Below are 5,000 nucleotides of genomic sequence, written 5' to 3'. Positions count from 1 at the left end.
AGCCTGCATTACCCTCCAATGGTGGCCAGCAATTAAAAAAAAAAATCCCCACAACGATAACGGTCCAGCCAATTAGAGCACCATGGTGACCATGTGGCCTCTCCCTAACCGCCGGCGTGTTCGAGGGCCTCATTATGGCTCGTTAGATGACGGGGGAACACTTCCACGCTAACGGGAGGGGCGCCTCCTCTCCTCCCCACCCCCGACTGCCCACACAATTCAATTAATCGCAACACATTGCCTAATGATGTTAGGGGGGCGGGGAGTAATCTGGGCCCCGCCCTCCTGGCCCTCTCTGCCTCCTGCGCTCTGGGTGCCGCGGTGTGGACAGACAGGGCTCAGAGGGAGACGGAGAGAAAGAGACAGAGAGACAGGCACTGCAATAAAACAAACGACTCTTTGTTAGGCGCTTTTCTGTCGTTATTGTGTTTGGTTTTTTATCTTCTCTCATATTCAGCTCACATCTGTGTGCTTTGTTCTTCTCCGTCCGTCTGTTTCTGAGTCACGCTCTGTGTGTCAGTGTGGTGAAGTGTGCTGTGTCTCAGGCATGTCTCAGGCATGTCTCAGGTGTGGCTCAGCTGGGATGCCGGGAGACATTCCTCTACAGGCTAATTCTCTCTAGAAAGGTTGTGCTGATCTCTCCCTCAGTGTGGCAGAGGGGCAGTCCTGGCACACACACGCACACACACAACCACGCACACACACACACACACACACACGGCAAAGGTCCAGTGCATGTACATCGTCTTAGTATAACGGTGAGCATCAGGTACTGACGCAACTGTTAGGTGATCACACACACATAAACACACACACGCATGTGCGTACTGGCCACACTGACAAGCACTGACAGACTACTCCCCAAATAAGACTCCAGAACGGAAATGTATGTTACCCCACAATATAACACACACACATACACACACACACACACACACACACACACACACTCTGAAGCAGTGTTCATTTATTACATAAATGGTGAAGCAATTCACTCCTGTGGAGACAAAAGTATTTAGCACTGTCACCCGTGGGGGTTAGTGAACGAGAGGGGAAATAGGTAGACAGAGGGTGAGAGAGAGAGAGAGAGAGACTGAGAGAGAGACTGAGAGAGAGAGAGAGAGAGAGAGAGAGAGAGAGAGCACAGACCACCAGGGCCCAAATAGACCCATCTAACCTCCACTATCACTCATCCTGATGACTGGTGATTTCAAGCAAAGGGGTGTGGGGGGTAAGTAGGAGTGGGTGGAGCTATGGTGGAGCATGATGGATAGATGGTGTTTAAAAACGGGAAGAAGCGCAGACTCCTCCTGTGCTGGACGGGTGGAGGAAGAGTGTGGAGATGGACAGAACCATCAGCAGGGAAGAAGGTGAGGAAATGTGTGGAACGCAGAGGAGAGAAAGGGTGTGTGTGTGTGTGTGTGTGTGTGTGTGTGTGTGTGTGTGTGTGTGTGTGTGTGTGTGTGTGTATGTATGTCTGTGTATGTATGTCTGTGTGTGTGTGTGTATGTCTGTGTGTGTGTGTGTGTGTGTGTGTGTGTGTGTGTATGCGTGTGTGTGTGTGTGTGTGTGTGTGTGGGCGCCAGCCGTGCTGATTCTGAACAAATACGCAACACCCTCAATGGCACATCTGCGTCTGCGTTCCCTTCCGCCCGGCGCAGATAAACCCGGGCTCTGATTCTGACTGTCCTCCTCTCCTCTCAAGGCGTCAAGGTGCCAACTTGTTGGTGTCACAGACCAGGGCAGCAGTCCCACTCCGCATTGAACAGGCAGGCTCCCATAAGACAAAACAACACGCAAATGTTAGTGAGTGCCAAAAACCACGCTTGTTTCACTAACTTTTTATTTTTTTGATGTGCAAATACGGTTAGACATATTCTCCAGGGCTCTAGAACACATTGTTAGACACACACACACACACACACACACACACACACATGTACACATAATCATGCTTCTAGCATAAGTGAGATATCTCTCTGTCCTGGTACCTTAAGAGTAGCAAATTACAGGTTTTGGCACTGGAGCATTTCTCACACTCCCTAAACGTTCTCTCCCCTTTATTTACAGCCAATCAGTGTCTCCTGTCATTTAGAACCTCAATCAGATGCTCCGCCCACCTCCCGAGAGGCCACCGCCCTGCGTCCATGAGGCCGCCCAGGCCGCAGCATTTACTCCTGGCCTCAGGCACCTCCCCCAACCTCAGCGGCCCCTGCTCTCCGAAGTATCCGATATGTCGTGCGATATGAGGTCTGTGGGCACTTTTTTCCTGTCTGTGTCAACATCTCGGCGGTGTTCTTCAGGAGGCATCCAGTCTGACTCGTATTTGACAGCTCGTGCAGGGGAGGAGACGTTGAGTGATGTGAGGTCTGACCGTGGAGGACTCTGTATTATTTTTTTCTATAACCGGTATTAGTGCTTCAGCAAGGCTCGATGTCTACCTCTCTCTCTCTCTCTCTCTCTCTCCCTCTCCCTCTCTCTCTCTCTCTCTCTCTCTCTCTCTCTCTCTCTCCCTCTCTCCCCTCTCTCTCTCTCCCTCTCTCTCTCTCTCTCTCCCTCTCTCTCTCTCTATCTCTCTCTCCCTCTCTCTCCTCTCTCTCTCTCTCTCCCTCTCTCTCCCTCTCTCTCTCCCTCTCTCTCGCTCTCTCTCTCTCTCTCTCTCTCTCTCCCTCTCTCTCGCTCTCTCTCTCTCTCCCTCTCTCTCTCTCTCTCTCTCTCTCTCTCTCTCTCTCTCTCTCTCACCCTCCTTGGCCGTCGATCTTCCGCCCCCCAACCGAGGCCCCGCCCCCCCAGCCGGGGCCCCGCCCCCTACGTGTACCTTCCCTTCCCCACCTCCTTTGTCTCGGCTCCGCCTCCCTCGGTATTTACAGAGGCTACGTCAGCAAGGCCCAGGGACCAGGACTAATGGCTTTATCCCTGATGGTTTACCTACCATGGCAAGGAGCTGAGTGTGAGTGTGTGTGTGTGTGTGTGTGTTTTCATACACACCGCTGTGACTATAGCTTTCATATGTATTAGATAACATTGCTGTAATAAGACCAAATTATTTTAAAATAGCCCACTCTACATAAAGTTTCAAATGTCAACATTCGGGACCTCTTCCATTGCTCCTGTAATCTGACACTGTTTTCCCAAACGACGGATTTCCTCACAGTGGTGGGATTTTTCGGTCCCCTGTCATGACTTAGCCAGCTTACTGTTTCACAAGGTGAGTGTGCGGACACGCTGCCCAGCGACCGGCTGGCGTCTGCTTGGCCCGGGGTGTCTCTGCGCACCTCCACGACCTTCACGACTTTCACAACCTTGCCTGCGTGGCTCTCCATCCACCTCGACTCCGCTCCACGTCTGTCAGGCGGGCCGGGACAGCAGGAGCCGTGCATACCGTCCCGATAAGCAGATGTGTGTGTGTCCCCGTCCCCCCACCGACGTCCCGTACTCTCTCCCTGCTGATGGAGTGACCTTCGACCTCTGGGGCAGCGCGATTTGACACAGCTGTCACTCTGTGATTAGGGAAGAAGGTGTCATCAGTTTGGAATCTCCCCACCCCCCATGCTCGTCCCACCTGTCCTGTTGCTATGGAATCAGCTATTTGTCTTCATCCGTGTTCAGAGGTCAGGAGTCCGGGCATGGATAAATGCGGGATGACCCGCGGCGACCCCTCTCGCTCCTGAAGGCCCCCTCCGAGGACAGCCTGATCGTCTTGGTTCGTAGGCTGTGTCATCATTCCACGCTCAGATGAGACTGATGGAATGGAATCAGCATGGTGTTTTGGAATTTCACTCCCAGACTGGATTTATTTCAATTTGTCTTCTGTATGCACCAGATCGAGCATGCACTGCGCTGTCACGTGTGAGCTCACAATTACAGGTTCAGAGTAGTTTTGGAGGTAATGGCCACCATTTGAGCTCTGTGCGGACGAATCAGGCCTCTGATGGCAGTTGTTTAGGTTGTATTAGTTCGAGTCACAGTGGTGTCTGAATGCGTTTTATGGAGGTGTGAAAACCGGGTCTAGTGCAGGGTTGTTTGTGTGTGTGTGTGTGTGTGTGTGTGGTCTATTCTCATTGGAGGTGATGTGCAGTGAAACGAATTGTAAGCTTTCATAGCAGCTGGAGGTCAAGAAATAACAGACATCAGCCTGTTAATGGGCCTGTCAACACATCATATGTGTGTGTGTGTGTGTGTGTGTGTGAGTGTGTGTGTGTGTGTGTGTGTGAGTGTGTGTGTGGGTATGTGTGTGTGTGTGTGTGTGTGGGTGGGTGTGTGTGTGTGTGTAGTGTGAGTGTGAAATGATGATGATGATATTGTGTGTGTGTGTGTGAGTGTGTGTGTGTGTGTGTGTGTGTGTGTGTGTGTGCGCATCTTCAAACACAGCATGAAAGGTCCTGCTATGCTTTGTATTGCTGTACAGAAGGGTCACTTTTTCCACTGTGTGGTTATCACTCAGTGACTCAGAGCCTCAGTGACAGAAATCTGTTCCTTCTATGTGTGCATAAGTGTGAAAGCAGAGACCATGCATCCAATGTGTGTGTGTGTGTGTGTGTGTGTGTGTGTGTGTGTGTGTGTGTGTGTGTGTATGTGTGTGTGTGTGTGTGTGTGTGCGTGCTCATGTAAGGAGGTGGCTTTGTGGCGGTTGAATGGAGTTGTACTATCTATAGCATTCTCTAGTTCTGCTTTCCAATGGCCAGATGAGGTCAGAGAGATTACTCCATGTGCCAGCCCATTCTAACCTACCAGACCTCTGCACACACAGTCGCACGTGATCACCCATTACAGAAGTGCTGCTTAATCTGATAAGAGTCCTCTGGAATTCCCTATCTGCCATGTAATGGTTTAGGAGTCTCCTGACTGGGGTTGCGGCTTTATTTGGGAATTAGCTTTGGAGAGGTGCCCGTTCCACAATATCGGACCAGAACGACACCATCAGAACCATGGCGCGTCTGCCATGCCTGTCTGCCAAAGTCCACGGAGAAGAAGGTTTCCTACTTCAGCTGTATCTCTCC

General features: G+C 51.3%; 1 protein-coding gene across 13 annotated transcripts in view; it reads left to right on the top strand.

Moving 5' to 3' along the window:
• robo2 (roundabout, axon guidance receptor, homolog 2 (Drosophila)) overlaps positions 1 to 5,000 on the top strand; it is a 262,803-nt gene that overhangs the window by 175,886 nt on the left and 81,917 nt on the right. The window lies entirely within an intron of this gene.

The sequence above is a fragment of the Electrophorus electricus genome, chromosome 17 (assembly GCF_041902795.1).
Source record: "Electrophorus electricus isolate QZ-2024a chromosome 17, ASM4190279v1, whole genome shotgun sequence".
NCBI lineage: Eukaryota > Metazoa > Chordata > Actinopteri > Gymnotiformes > Gymnotidae > Electrophorus > Electrophorus electricus.
This window is presented reverse-complemented; position numbering and strand designations above follow the sequence as displayed.